Genomic DNA, 15,763 nt, shown 5'->3' with positions numbered 1-15,763 from the left:
AACACAGAAAAACCTTCTATCATTGTTATGTTAAAAACTACAAACCACTGTTGGTACTGAAAGCAGCTCCTTCAAGTTAATGATAGGTTTAAAACTCTAATGATAGGACTCTCCCATGACCCACATACTTCTCCCTGACAGCCATCCAATTTGAAGCTGCATACTTTTCATGCGTGCACAAAGGTAAATGTTGTTACTAAAACAAATACGAGACAACCGGTTAAGAAACAATGACTCGGCAGTATCAAAATTAGGCCTCATGAGTGATGGCAACTGCAAGAAATTTTGCTTGCATCATGAATAATTGATTTTACCAAGCAAATGGTTTTCTAGTTACACTTAAATACACTGACAACTAAAAGCTCCCCTACAATCAGCTCCAAAAAACAACATTTTTCTCACTTTTTGCAAGTATGTGAGCTGAGAAACCTGCAGCAAAGATGATACTTGGTGGTCTTTTTGCATACTCACAAAACCCACCTCCAAAGAGCCTTTCAAACTACAGTATTAGGGGAGATTCTGTGTATTTATGAAGGGCCTTCTGATCTGCAGTGTCTCTCTTTGTGTGTCTGTGTGTGCAGTTTTCAGCCCTGCTCTCTCCTCTGAGGCTCCCAAACAGGGGACCGCTCAAGTGGAAGTGATGGAGGGGACAGGCAGTGACAAAATGTACAGAGAGTAGCAAACCAGAGAGGGAGGGTGAAGCAGAGGGTGACCGGCCCAGACAAATACTCTCACACGCAAATCACAACAAGAGACAATGTAGTTAACAAGGACGGCCGAAAAGCTCAGGACAAGGTGGAAGACTAGATAAGCTGTTACTACAGCAAGGCAGATGGGGAACAACTCAGAGATCAGCTACTTGTAGACTTGTTTGAAAGTTTTTTTTACATTAGTTAGGAAAAGGAAAAGGAAAAACTCACCCAATCTTTGAGTCTAAGTCACTGACCTTCCTGATTCCATCTAAAAAAGAAACACATCTCCTATGTTTAATCTTAAATATGGTTTAGCCTAATCATATCCGTCCTTGTTTCTCACTCAGAACATTGTTCTTCTTCTAAAGAGTGACCAGAGCAAGTAACCAGGAGAGCTAGATATTAGAGGGAAGACTTCTAGTGGGTCCCTTCTCCCCCCACTGAGACCTGAAGCTGCCTAGTGGGAGCCACTGATTGGCCAGCCAATGACGTCCAGCTCTCTGATGCACAATGAGCGCAGCGGAGGGAATATTTCACTGCTGCAGATAGCTACTAGTGCTGCCGACTGCCTGAACAACAGAGAGAAGGGAGAAAAAAAGAGGCCTCGCATTCCTGGCTGGCTTCAAAGACGAAGCAGAGCCGGGGCGCCATTCATTCCCAAGGCCCTGAGCCCGGCACATGGAGACTTGCCAAGGCAGGAGGGAGGACGGAGGAGAGGGGAGGGGGGATAATGGTGGTGGGGCGAGTGGGTGTAAGGGTGACCTCCCAGCCTCCCCCCCAAAGAAGTAAAAAAAAAAAAAAAAAAAGTCATGAGACCAGCTATCACCCAGTCACATTGATGTTTTTTCTATTAGTGTCCTCCTGTATTATTTCTCCTTGTTAATGATCCAAAAGTTATAAAAATTACACAACCTAATATCAAGCAACTGCAGAAATATCAAATACATCAAATAAAAGATAACATAATCATAGTATATTTTAGAGACTTTGTATTTAATTCGTGTGTTACATCTGTATTCGCTGGCTTCTTTTTCAAGTAATATTGACAAATATCACAAGCTGAATATAATGCACTTAACTTACAAGATGCTAAAGAAATCCACAAACCACCACCTTGTACCTAGACACTGATCAGTCTGTCACACACTTTAAACTCACTCTCAACAACAATGTCAGCTTTCAAAAGTCTTATGTGATTGTTCAGTGTTAGACAAAGCCTCTTGTTGCTTTCGCTATTGTTTCCTATTTAGGCTGGCAGCACTAGTGCTCGGCTATGCAGAGTTTTTGTTACTGTTTGCGCAGACAAAGTGGAGCAAAGAGCTGCATCCATGCTCCGTCTGAGTTTCACCTGATGATAGCAGATTTGTTAATGATGGTTAAATGTATTGGGAAGAAAGATACAGAGACAATGATTATAATATAGAGTAAAAGTAAAAATATGACCACTTCCTGTCTGGCAACTGTATAAGTGCATCATCATGGTGGATGGCCGAAAGAGAGCCTCATGATTCCAAAGAATTTACCCTTTAAATGACACCTACCTGGTTTGTAAGGGTGTCAGGTGAAGACAAGTTTATCTAAGACTAGAATCACGAAATCAACCAATGAGATGATGGGAAATGAGGTGAGGCTAGTCTAACAGGACCAGCCTCACTAGACCTCTTAATGGGAGGGGGTGTTGAATTTTTTTTTTTTTTTTTGGGGCATGCATGTGTGCCTTTTATTGATGATTATGAGCTCCAGCATGATCTTGACCATGCAGCCACAAAACTGGACCACCAGGCCTCTGAGAAGTGGAGGCCCTGCTGATATGGATGATGATGATGATGATGATGAGACTTCGGACCTGTGTGTGGCTGACTAAATGGACTGAGGGGAAATGTTTCATTTTACAGAGAACATAGCTGACCAGTTAGATGTAACTAACCGGTAAGACATGTTTCTGGATATGAAAAAGGATTTAATTTACCCAGAATCTGGGAATGCACCACCTAAGAGACCGGCTCTGATGGGTGACCGCTCAATCCGGCTGTTTTCTTTCATTTTTGTTCAATGCACACACTTGCTGATAGGTATGTCTTGGGTGTGAAAGTAGAAAAATACCCAAAGCTAGCAATTTTTGTAATTGGGAAATATGGAGTTTACCATGGTTACAATCTGGTGCATAGTGGGAGATACTATAATTCCTTTTATGCTCTGTAGCTGTGTCCAGTTTGGGAGAAAATATAAAAATGTGTTTTCAGAACAAAGATTCAACTAAAACAAGATGAAAACTGATTTTATACTGTTGATCATAGAAAGAATCTGTCAGAAAAAAATTGAGTATTCTGGCAGCAAAAAAAAAAAAAAAGTTCACTCTTTCTGATAAAATTCAAATACAGCAAGTAGATAGAAATTTGCCTCAAGGAGCAGCAGAACAAACATAAACAAACCCAAAAAAAAAAACAAAAATGTGAACAAGCACCATGCCTGTTTACAACAGAAGTGATTTAAGTTTCTCTGTTGGATTACAATTGTTCCAATAACCTTTTGTCCCACCCAAGATGGCCTTTATAAGACCCTGAGCCATTATATTAACTCGGTCATAATGTGGCTGCTAGTGTTTTCACCTTGAGCCATGAGCCTGAGTGTGTGTTCCCCGAGATCCTGGAACTACCTATACTACTACACAGGTGGTTTGGGTTCTTTACGAGTTTATGTCTGTCTATGGTCAAATTTAGCCTATACAATAATATTACAACAGTTCAATGTACAGTAAGAAACTTCTTACATGTAGTTTAGATAAAAAATAAGTTCCCTAGCTTTTTTGGTTGTTGTCCAACTCAGGTTAATACTTACTGTAATAATAACCACTGAGTACTCATTGGAGCCAAATTCAATACGTTTAGTGAGTATATATAGGCTGATGTAAACACATCACCACAAGCTCTGTACTTAAACTCAATGTACAGCACACACAGTCTTTCACCCCCTATTGTCTGAAAAATGAAAACACAAAACATATAAAAGAGGCACCACAAATATACAAATGTATGGCTATGACTTTCCATCTGACATTAAGTCTCCTACAGGATCTAAAAAGACATAATTCCTATTGTCTCTGATTAAACAGACACAGAGAGGAAGCCAGTTTTGAAAAGGTGGAAGTGGCATGGCGCAGCGCACTGACAGAACAAAGCGTCTGGTAGCGGGAAAGGAAAAGGCACCGACACCTGCAGTGTTTTTCCTCCTGTATGTGTGTGTCAAACAGACAAAAAAAAAAACAAAAAGACAGATTCCACTGTGTCAACAGTATGTGTGCAAGGGAGAGAAACTGTGGCTGCATGTTGCTGGGCAGTGCTCACATCAGCGTCTAAAATCTCTAGCTGACCAAGACAAGCTGTCACACTCTAATAAGCTCTGCATTCCTGCCCTGATCTGGCCTAAATACTTACTTGACAATATCAACCTTTAGTCTACTTTATTTAATGTTGGTGTTTTTACTAAAGGCTGAAGGAAGTTTAATGTTTGAAACTCTGAATACTGAATCCATGTGAAGCTGCTTCCTCTGTATCTGAAGAGACGCAAATTGCTAAAAACCCTTTGGTTAAATAGTGCTTATAATAATTATATAATGGCACAAACAACAAAATGCAGCAGGATCAATAAGAGCCTATGAATAACACTCTTAAAAGCAAGGTTCTTCTGTATCCTGCTTGGTAAACCATTAACATGGAACGACGCTGCTCTCCACTTAAAAATGAGCACAGGCCCCTGCGAATGACAAACTTATTACTTCCAACAGGTCTCTGTGAAGGCTATTACTTTTGTATTAAAGACCCCCAGGGGTTTGCAATATGATCTGGTCATGGTGAGTTTAACAGGATACTGTAGGAATTTCTCTGCTCTAGAATAGTACACAGCTGCAGGCCATTAAATTTCATCTGTGTGTAGGTGTGTTTTTATGTAAAGCTGCATGGCTTTAGTCTACATAAATGCTACTTGAAAATTTATTATTTTTGCAGCCTATCCTTTTTATTGTTTGGCATTTGTATCAAAATCTGAGAACATGCTGACCTGGGTCAAACTTAAGATGTGAAATGATTACAAAACGCCTGAAAAGCAGGGGGAGTAAAAAAAAAAAAAAAAAAAAAAAAAGCTGAACTTAAACGATGAATCAAATGAATGACTGCCGGGTCACAATTTTTTTTTTTTTATGCAACATTCAAATCTGCTCTGTGGAGGAATTACCAGAAGTTCTTCAGGGTTCAATAAGCATTCCTGAATGCAAGAGGGTTTATTCTTTAAGAGAGCCTAATAGAAAATGTGCACCGATGTCACCAACGCAATGAATTGTGTAGTATTCGCCATTTTGGGAGTACCAAGGTCTGGCTCTCATCTTTTAAATCTCCGTCTTATACTGAATTTCTGATGAGTATTTCATCCTGTCATTTTGTTTCTTAAGTTTTTTACTCGGCTGCACTACAGTACGTTGGATTAACAGTGAGCAGAAGTAAAGATGGCTGCATTTATGTGTCAGCTATGAAAGGAATGATGAATGAAGAGGTGAGATGGTACACCTGAGAATTTATGTAGAAGGGATTACTGTCTACGGATGCAATTAGTTGGTGATTTTAAATGCAGCGGTACCGATCTGGAAGATCACTTTCCTCCACCAGACTGTGATCGTTCAGTCACATTCAGGACTGTTCACTTATAGATCTACCATCAGATCCAGTAAAGTTTTTAAAATATTTTATTGTTTCATTTCATATGGGTGTCAGAGGTCCAACAACATTGTTTTCAAAGTGTATTACCCCAAATTCAGCCTTGGTCCTTAATTTCGGCCATTCTAAATGTGGCTCTAGTGAGCTCTACGGAGAACGGGCTGTTTCTGTATCTGAACCTTTAAATGTTCATGAGTGGTGCCTCTCCATGCCCCTTCTCTGGGGGAGGATCTGGCTGTTGCTGGAGCCCGGTCAGTGATTTTAAAGGGCAGGCTCAGCTAGCCAGTGGGGTTGGGTCAATGGCAGTATATACTACCAGGGGCAGTGGTTATTTCCCTTTGTGAAGTCACAAAAGGAAAGATCTCAGACTCACCCATTTAAGCACACATTTTCTAAAAAGTGGAGCAAGTGAGAGAAGTGACAAAATTTTCTCATTTTTGGGCCTCATACACAGGCTATGAGGACACATATGACTGTTAGAAAACCTTTATAAAGTGAATTTTGCATAATATGGGACCTTTAAATGAACTGACCCTGTATATTCCGACATATCCCTTTTAGTACCCAGAATATAATAATTTATCAGAAATTAATCCACACATATGAACAGATAATATATTTGATTTAAGAATCAAAATATCAAAACAATAAAATAACATAAAAATGATCTGGGTGGTGTAGCTGCAACCGACATTCATTCATTGTTCAGACGATTGGAACGATCTAATTTAGTAATTAGTGTTTCTGCATAGTAACAACTCTTCACCTCTGTTTTTAGCTAATCATGCTAAGTACATTTCTTTTCTTAAGCGTGTTTTAAACATGTATTTCAGAGTTTACTAGTGAGAAACCTGAAAGCGTAGACTTAAACATTAGCTGGCTGCCCCCAAAATGGTGGAGAGAGCCATGGTGAACGGTGGAAACCTCACAGCTTCACATAGCAGAAAGTGTGAGACTACATTACTCATAGCAGATCTATGATAGTTATAACAATAAGAGTTGTAAGGAACACATGAAAGGAAAAAAAAAAAAAAAAAACACAGAATGTAAGAAAGAAGAGCCAGGAACCTGCAGGAAGCAGAAGACAAATAAGAAAAAAAAAAAAACAAGAGAGACACACACTAACAAATGACCCATTCCCCCATGTCTCAATGACTCCATCATTACAGACATCATTTATTCTTTAGGAAAAAGAGCCCCTATTGTTCTTAAATCCCTAGCGGCTCCTTTAGCTCAGCTTTCATCCATCAACTGTCACTGAAGACACTTTTTTTTTTTTTTTTAGTCAGGAGGCTAAACAGAGCAGATGATATACTGATCTTTCTATTTACGCAACATTTGTCACTCCATTCAACATGTAAGGAAACGATTATTTTATTACCACGACTGATTAGTTTACAAATTGTGTCCTCATTTAAATGATTATTTCTGTTTGGTCAACACGTTTTAAAAAAATACTTCTGTGACACCCGCTTTTCTTAGTGACTTCTTTTCTTGTCTTATCTACTATAAGCGAGTCATGTGCCTAGAATATAAACAAAACAAAAAGAAAAAAGGCGTAATTACACTTATGACCAGGTTTTCCTTGGAAAAACAAGGCGAGCGAAACAGCAACAACTTATACGACTTCTTGTTTCCATTTAGAGACTTTCTGAAGCCTTGTTTGTGTTTTAAACAAAAGATTTTACAGCCAAAAAAAAAACTGAAACAGCATGGACAAATTATATTCCTACTGGCTGCTGTGTAGCAGAGAGCAGTACCAGTTAGCTCACTGTCATCCTGGCCCTGCCAGGCTTCAGTGACCATCTCTGTCCTGCTGTATAATGAGCTGTTCTCTGACCAGCTGACCACAGACACACAACACATGCAGAAATTCACCCATGGAGGCCCCTCTGCTGGTACTGCAATAGCCACGACACAGAGTGACTTCACCAGGAGAACACGAAGTTTATCACAGAGGAAAAGAAAGGCAGTGGCATTACAGAACATGTATTGTTCTCATGACACAATGATCATTAATTACTCTCACAGTAGCTTCTATATTATAAACAAGGGCCTGGACTGCTTCTTTTTTTAACAGAGTTGATAAAACTGCATCAAAATGCATTGTTTGGTTAAACTGTAAGAGAGAAAATAATTAAATTCAAAGTCACAATGAAATTCCAATTAATGTTTAGGATCTTTATAGAATATGTCTTATACTAATAATCATTTACATGCGGGTATCTGCGCCAGCATTTACAAAAAGTTAGATATTTTAAAAGGTATTTAGAGTTTTTTTTATTTTCTGGAAAATTTTTACAGCTAATATTCTGAAGCATTTACTGCAACTCAGTGAGTGCTGCTGCTTCATCTCTCCTCTGCTGATCCATATGTTGCTTTTGATATATATATTCGTTCAGATACATGCAGTATTAATATCAACAAACAGCCTCATTGTAGTGTTTTCTCCTGTGCTCTGTGGATATACTGTTTACTTGCTCACTTCCTTTGTCTCTCCAACTGTGAGAAGGACACCTCCCACTGTGAAGTGTGCAACTTTGGTGAACCTTTCTCAGACTTTTGAAATTACTAATCAGAGACAAGTGGGTGTTCTTGGAAGAAGGGTCTATAGTTTATGTTTTAGAAGGAAACAATACAGAAATGCAGACAGACTTTTAAAAAAAAAAAAAAAAAAGGAAACACAACCTTTGAGGAAAAATCTCAGAGTGCTTTGCTGAATGTTGTGCAGTCAAGATTTAAAGCAACTCAAAAAGACCTACAGCAGGCAGGCAAAATCGAGGGCATTAAAATACTTACAACTCATTTCCAGCTTATGTACTGTTCTACTTACAGAATGCACTAATGCTGGTAAAACTCAAGGCAGAAAAGGCCTTAATAGACTTATCACACCAAGTTGCAGAGTGATGTTTTAAGGCCTGGCTGGCCTGACCTGTTTGCTTGTTAAGTTTATAATCATTAGCAAAAAAACAATCATTTACAACAGAAGTCTTTCATTTAATCTCAACCTTCTACTGTTTTTATGTTTTAGCTTGTTATTCTTGATTTTGGAGATTTTTGGAAGCAATACTTCAGAGCAACATCATGACAACGACCAACGTATTCTGTATTTGAAACCTTTAAGAAAGCCTCCCACCTTCTAGTATTACTTATTACCTAACACATTATCAGACACTTTCTATCTGCATACTTCACACTTCTTTGCCTCCAGGTACCAGCATTGTGAGGCTTGTTTTGCAACACACCTGTCAATTTCAACATCGAACTTTGTAAAGACGATAAAATAAAGCAATCTATCTGCACTGGGTACGCAAGCAGCAAGCACATTGACCGGATCTATCAGTAGGCCAAACACCTGACACTTTATGGCGACATGGCACCCGTATGCTATCTCTGGTAGTTTGGATGTTTGGTAGAAAGCACGTGGAATGTGCTTGATAAGCAGCTGGGGCAAGTAGAGCACGGAAAGTAAACAGGCTGTCATAATCAATATACGGGCTTCTATTCGACTGTTTAAATCCAAATATTCAAATGCTGTTTGAAGATGAAAACTTCCCCTATTTGCTTACTTCTTTGCTATTTACCAAACACATCCAGACCTCAGGGCCACTGAAACTATTAAGTTTTGAGTTAGCAGTTATGCAGTAGCACTGTTAAATTGCACGACTTGTTCACACACACACATATGCTCAAAATACCAAACCTCTCTGAGTTCTTTTTCTGCAGTTTCTTTAAGATATGTGTGTATGTATTTTTGCACATACGGATGTACACAAACCTAACTTACATAACAGAAGGAGACTTTCACCTGTGAAATGATCTCACCAGTCATCAGTTGGCAAGTGAGCATACCTGATAAGACAAAAATCTACAGGACACTTCCTAGTAGAAGAAAAAAAAAACTGCAAGCAGGACAGTCATGGGAATTAAAACCCCACAGGGTCACATTCAGTACAGCCATGTGGTAACTTGTTGCTGAGTGATTTAAAAGGAAATATTCCTCAGGATAAATGACTTTGTCTTATCCACTCAACTTAACATAGCGTTTTTTTTTTGCCATCTTAAAGTTCTCTTAGCACACCCAGAATGAAGAAAAAAAACTGCTGTGGAGCTTTGTTATATCATAAGAACAAAGATTTAGTTTCAAAACCTATTACGTAATGATATTAAATGTTTAATCTTGTAGTGAGAGGAATATGGAAGAGAAGAAGTGCCAGCTTAATTATGTGCCAGGAGCGATTTTAGCAGCGATGCCTGAGCACCAATTATGAACGCTTGATTGCAAGAGCTAGCAATAGCAGTGGGTGAAAGCACTTCTTAAGATAACCATTTCATCTATTTACTGGGAACAGGTGTACATGCTATTAGTATAGCCTTTGGTTACTTAAATAACACACATTTGTCTTCAAGGGAGAATGTGAAATTTTGTCCCCCTCCATCTATATCCACAGGGATCCCAAATCTCTACATCAACACACTATCCAATTCCCTTTGAGAAACTCGAATCCGCATTATTAGAAGTAGGTGTTTTCCCTCCTCGTAATTGTCTGACCTCCTGGATTGGCTGAAGTCAGGTTACAGCAGTAAATGAGCTGTGGAGCTCCAGGACAACCACATTCCTTGACTGGCTTTATATCTAATATGACGTAATTATAGGCAATGAATGGACAGTTGTAGATCACAGAAAGTAATACAAGCTGATTTTGTGGAAATACTCACATTACAGACTCAACTGTAAAAATACTACGTCACGGCTACAAGTCTGAGGACTGAACACGGAGAATTAGGAGAGACCCTGAATGCTGCTACAGTCAGGAAGATTGTCAAGCTGTCAGTAAAACACTGAGTTTATTTTTTTTTTCTCATAAGGACGCAAATATTAGGACATTTCTAGTCAAGTTGCAATTATTCCTTTCAAGTTAGCTTCCTGTTTATATGTAAGGTCCATCTTATGTATGGACCCCTCACGGATCAAGTCCTTTTTACAAAAATCAACACATAAAAAATTGTGCCAAAGAAGAAGGTTCAGTGACAGCAGTGGGTGGTTAGATGCGCATGTCAATGACAGAAAAATAATGAGAAACAACAGAAAACAAAGAGAAATGTGAGAATAAAAAGGTACCAGATACTGGATCGCTGATCTCGATCTAATTTGGCATGTTGAAAATAACATAGACCAGGATACATTAAGATGCATGAAAAAAGAAACGCTTCCCTGTAGAGCAGCAGCTTCATGACAACAGGGAAACATTTGCTTGGTTTTGTACCAGAGATTTGAATTGCAAAACAACCTGGGACTGTGTGAGAGCCAACAGTTAACATTCACATCACCCTCTGCCCCCAAACATGGCTGACAAAGAAGTCAGCAGCAGATCTGGGCCAGGACATATTTCATTGTAAATAGATCTTGTTTTTTTTTTTTTTTGTTTAAGGTGTGTCTGAATTTGTAAAAGTAGCTAATACCCTCCACTGTTTGATTTTTTTTTTTGGGTGATAATTGTCTGTAGCATCTGCTCTGATAAACTGATTAACTCAAGTAAGAATGAGTCCACAATTTGTCTCTGAAGTGTAACTTGATTGTTTAATTAAAAAAAAAAGGTATACACACAATGTCGCACCATTCAGGGCACAGCATCTATAGGGTTCATTAGTTAAGTTTTTTCCTCAGATCTATAGAAGTCAACACACTAAAATTCCTGGCTGCGAATTCCTGGTTATATAGCACTAACAACAAATATGGCCATGTGTGCTACTTATTCTAGACAAGAAATCTTTTTGCCCGAGGTAGGATTCACAAATTAGAAGAATCATGGGAAACTGATGGCAAATAGATAGACAGGTTCGGTCTGTACTTACACAGTTACCAGTAAAACTATTTACTGTCCATTACATTGAATTCTTTTCACAGACTAAAAATATTACTGTAGAATTTTTGTTTGTTTTTTAATCCTAGATCTTGATACATGGTCCTAAATTTTAATTCACTGGGTTCATTAGCCTGGTCGTTGAAGTTTTAAGTGTCCCGGTTAGAGGTGCAAGCAATTGACCAATTAATGAGTTTGTTAAAAAGCAGCGAAGGTCTTCTGAGGCCATGAAGCAGGGTTGAAAAGCAGATTGAAAAGCAGGGCGAAAATGTGGGTGGGACAAAGCTAAATAAATATAAAACCTTAATTTAACTAAAATTCTACTTCTTTTAAATTACTTCTCACAATACTGATTAAATGATCAACTTTGTGTAGTAAGAGTCATGAATATTTTGTAGTTTCTGAAGAGGATGCAAAAAAATTATTTTATCAGTTTTAAAATTTACCAGTGTCCATGCTGTTTTCTAGTTTTCAAAAAGAAAGAATTGATCAAATATGATAAATCGACAATTAGCTGCAGTCCTGCTATCATCATTCCTCCATATCCGGTAATCAAAGCCATTTTCCTCTTTATCCATGCTCCCATCTACCACTCATTCCTCTCACAGAGACCAATGTTAACTTGGTGTGGGGAGTACCGACAGCTTTTCCGAAGAGAGAGATGCGTTCCAGTATATATGATAAGGAGTTTGCTCCTCGTCGCCTTTGGCAACTGAGAGTGAAAATGATGAAACATCACTCCAAACCACACAAAAAGACGTTGCAGATCACTTCATGTCTTACTTACTGCTTAAACTGACTACAGATATTGAAACACCGGGGAAATCTATCAGCCAGGCATCAGCTGATGAAGTTTTAAACTTGAACCACAAATAAGGGTTTCCGCTCTTTGAAGCATAATTTGATACGGAAAAAAAAAAAGGCCCAGAGCACTTAAAATAACACGTGGGCTTGATAGCATCTCTCAAGATATCCAGTTTTGCAAAACCAGCTAGTTTTGAAAGCATGAGCTTTTAATTTAATGTGCAAAACTGATGAAATATCCTCGCTGTGGTGAGAATACGCGCAAACTCAAAATTGACATCAGAATTTAAAGCACATTACACATGATAGACTCCTGATCTGTGAATGCATGTTATGACTGATCCTTTCTTATTGCCCATCAATAACCCAACTATCAAACAGGTAAGTTTGGGCCTTGTGAAGGATAAGATAAAGTCTGAGCAAAGTATCTGACAAATATTTACGTCCTCGCTGCTGATCATCACTTTCTTTCTACACGTCACGTCTCAATGCAGAGTAAATTTGATTTAGAGAACAACCTAACACCAGAGCCTTTAAACTTTTAAAGAGCTAAGATCTCAGTGTTCAGCACATTTTACTGGATTTATCCATGCTGACATAGTGATCAAAGTACCACTAAAAATGTCGAAACCATACCAAAAAACAAAACAAAAAAAAAAAAAAAAACAAAAAAAAAAAACATGACCTACTTTACTCATCCTTGATGCACACCTAAAAGTGATTATTAAGTTTTTTTTTTTTTTTTTTGCACTGATGCTCCGAAGGTTTTTTTATATTAAGTTCAAGTTGCTATGCTCCATTTTTAATGAAAATAATTTTGACGTCCATTTAAAAGAATTACTTTTCAGTCCCCTCAATAGCAGATCACATGTCCAATCTCTACTGAAAGAACAAATGTGGGTCTAATGTGTGATAATTACACACTCCCACCTACATCTCCAGTCATAGATTGTGATCTCCCATTGTACCTGAAGCCTGAATTACTTGGTGTAAACTTTTAATTGTCCTACTTTTGAAACTTCTACAGTAACCCAACAGGACTGATCATTGGCCTCAAGAGTCAAGTGATTTCTAATCCCCATTGTGCTTCCCAGCACCGAGTCTGCTGTTGTCGGTAATTTTGAACAGCCGATCACAATGGGCTCATTTTTACTGCTAGCAGTACAGGTTCCCTACCTCTGAGAAAGGAAAGGAGAGCGGGGTTAGAGGAGGAGAGGGGGGTTAAGACTGTAAAACAAATCACACAAAGATTAAACTTCAACAGAAAACACAATGTGGACTTTGTACCCTCAGAGAGTGTGGTGGTCAGATATGGTCTACAAGCAAAGCTGTTGTCTTGATGAATAGTTGGTTCAAACTAATCTAAAACCCAAATACGTTTAGATCCCAATTATGTGTAAGAGAAAATCAACACATTAAGTCATTTTATACTCTGAAGCTAGAGAATGTTTGCCTCTTTTTACTGTCTTTGCTTTACAAAAATCATAAAACGGTGAAATAATCATCTAAACTGTAAGAATAATCAAATATTCAAGCAATCATCTCATACTTTGAGTGCTACATTACGTAAACTTTCGTGTTATTTTAACAGCTGACTCATTCTCCAGGTGCTAAAGGCCATTTCAGTTCAGACTAGATGCACACACCCACACATTAAGGAACATAAAGCCTTTACTTCCACCCATGTTAGACTGATGTAAACGCCTCTTTTTTTTGTGTAACATCACAGCCACTTTAATATGTTCGTGCCCAGCTCAGGTCTCGGTGACAACCCCTCACCCACACCTTTTCATCAGGGGCTATGAAACCAGAGACCTGCTGGCACAATGTGCAATGAGGGTGCTGTGTGCACACAAACCCAAACTTTATAGACCATAGGTTTCTTCATTTCGCTCTCTAAAAATAACCTTTTTGAGATTATTAGAAGGAAAAAAATATGTACAAAGGCTGAGAGAAGAAATGCTTTTTAAAAACAGTTTTAAACAGCATATTTTTGTGTTGTTGTTTTTACACATGCATCTCTTAACGCGTCAATGAATTCCTGACAAATATTAAAATGCATTTTTCCCTTACCCCATAAAAAAAAAACAGGGCTGTAGGAAGCAATTTATTTAGATTAAATAATAAGTGAAAAACCATTGTTGCAGGTTTAGTGTAGAAAAATGTATCTTAAACAAGTCAGTTTAACAGCACCTTTCCCATTTAAAAAAAAAAAAACTATATTAAATATTTTTTACATTGATGACTGTTTAGGTATCTCAATAGCGCAAACAGAAAAGTAGGGAAAAGAGGCAGGAAGTCTTTCTTTTTAAAGCTTATAGAAGTAGATTACCCACACACTTTTGCACATGCACTAATACCTGCATGTCATATGACCCTGCTTTATGACAATGAGGGTCTTATAAGGCCATACAATAGAGTAGGTGTGGTAGAGAATCAGAATAGGCAGACAGACACACATAGCCACACATCCTCTCCAGACTGTCCTCAGGGGGTCTCGTAATAACCAGTAAAAACCTCTGGTAGCCATTTTTTTTCCTTTACGTTTATCTGGTATACAAGACTTCAAGAGACCTTTCTGCTCCTTGGACAAAAGAGGGAGGATCCAACAACAGATCATAATTATAGACAATTAAGTGGTCAAGCCCAGGTAGACAAAAAATAATAAAATAAATGAATAAATTAAAATGAGCATTGCCTGCAGACAGGAAACAAGACAAAATGTTTGGAAAAATTTTTTTAAAATCAGCAAATGGAGGACCCCCCGCGATGTGTGGAATGTGAGTCATGCAAGCAGGAAGTAGTGAGCGCACGCATTAAACCTGCTCTGTGCAGGTGGTGGTCAAAGTGTAGGACATTTGAAAAAGAACGTGTCCCCATCCTTGAAATGATTCACCAGTGCTCACTATTAGTCTGCACATTTTTAAGATTTACTAAGTCACATTTTAGGCCATTAATCGGCAACAAAGCTTATTAGTGAGAGTCCTAAAAACCCCCCCAAAAAAACTGTCAAAGTGTCTTTCATTTCCCCTTTAATCATATCTGTTGCCTAATGTTTCTCTCAGTCTTCTTTGCTGTCAGTTAACAGAATCAAATTATCTGCCCTAATTTTCTTATCAAGCATACCTGAAAAACTTTGGAAAAACATTCATGCACCTGGAAATGTGCATTACGTATATTATTATCAGCCTTTCCAAGGACATTTGGCCAAAATGAACACGCAACAGGTTAATATTCAACATGGCGACAAACCACTACACTACAAGTGGCCTTTAACTTAATCAAACACACAATCTCATTAAATTTTATTTACTTAAATACATCATTGTCCCCACTTTTTATCTCAAATCGAAGCACCACAGACTCCGGTAGTTAATCAAAATAACAATCTTACATTTAATTTGATTAACGCTTCACCTGGAAACAGCTCATTTGATTCAATCACTTCACTATTAAAAGCGATGCCAATTAATTCCTCATGCTTTAGAAAGAGTCAAGAATTATTTCTGCTCTTTCTTCGGTAAGGGAAGACGTCTATTTTCCTGAAACTGCTGGTCTCAAATCATGCAGGTACAAAGGAAGAGGCTGAATTACACAAGGTCGCAATTCCATTACAGGAAAGTGTGAACAATAAGGGTAACAACAACAGAAACCTATGAGCTGTTAACTACGACACCTTCCTGCTACATCCTACTCC

General features: G+C 38.2%; 1 protein-coding gene across 2 annotated transcripts in view; it reads right to left on the bottom strand.

The window, feature by feature from the left end:
• The window catches only part of shroom1 (shroom family member 1), a 30,716-nt gene that overhangs the window by 12,786 nt on the left and 2,167 nt on the right, over window positions 1–15,763 (bottom strand). Inside the window, exon 1 of one of the 2 annotated variants that reach the window (XM_042008623.1) lies at window positions 921–1,165. The exons of the other annotated variant lie outside the window; for it this stretch is intronic. The gene's annotated coding sequence lies outside the window, so the exon portion shown is untranslated. Of the gene's footprint in view, window positions 1–920; window positions 1,166–15,763 lie in introns of those variants that run through there. 2 annotated transcript variants of the gene reach the window in all.

This window comes from Melanotaenia boesemani, chromosome 15 (genome assembly GCF_017639745.1).
Source record: "Melanotaenia boesemani isolate fMelBoe1 chromosome 15, fMelBoe1.pri, whole genome shotgun sequence".
Taxonomy (NCBI): Eukaryota; Metazoa; Chordata; class Actinopteri; order Atheriniformes; family Melanotaeniidae; genus Melanotaenia; species Melanotaenia boesemani.
This window is presented reverse-complemented; position numbering and strand designations above follow the sequence as displayed.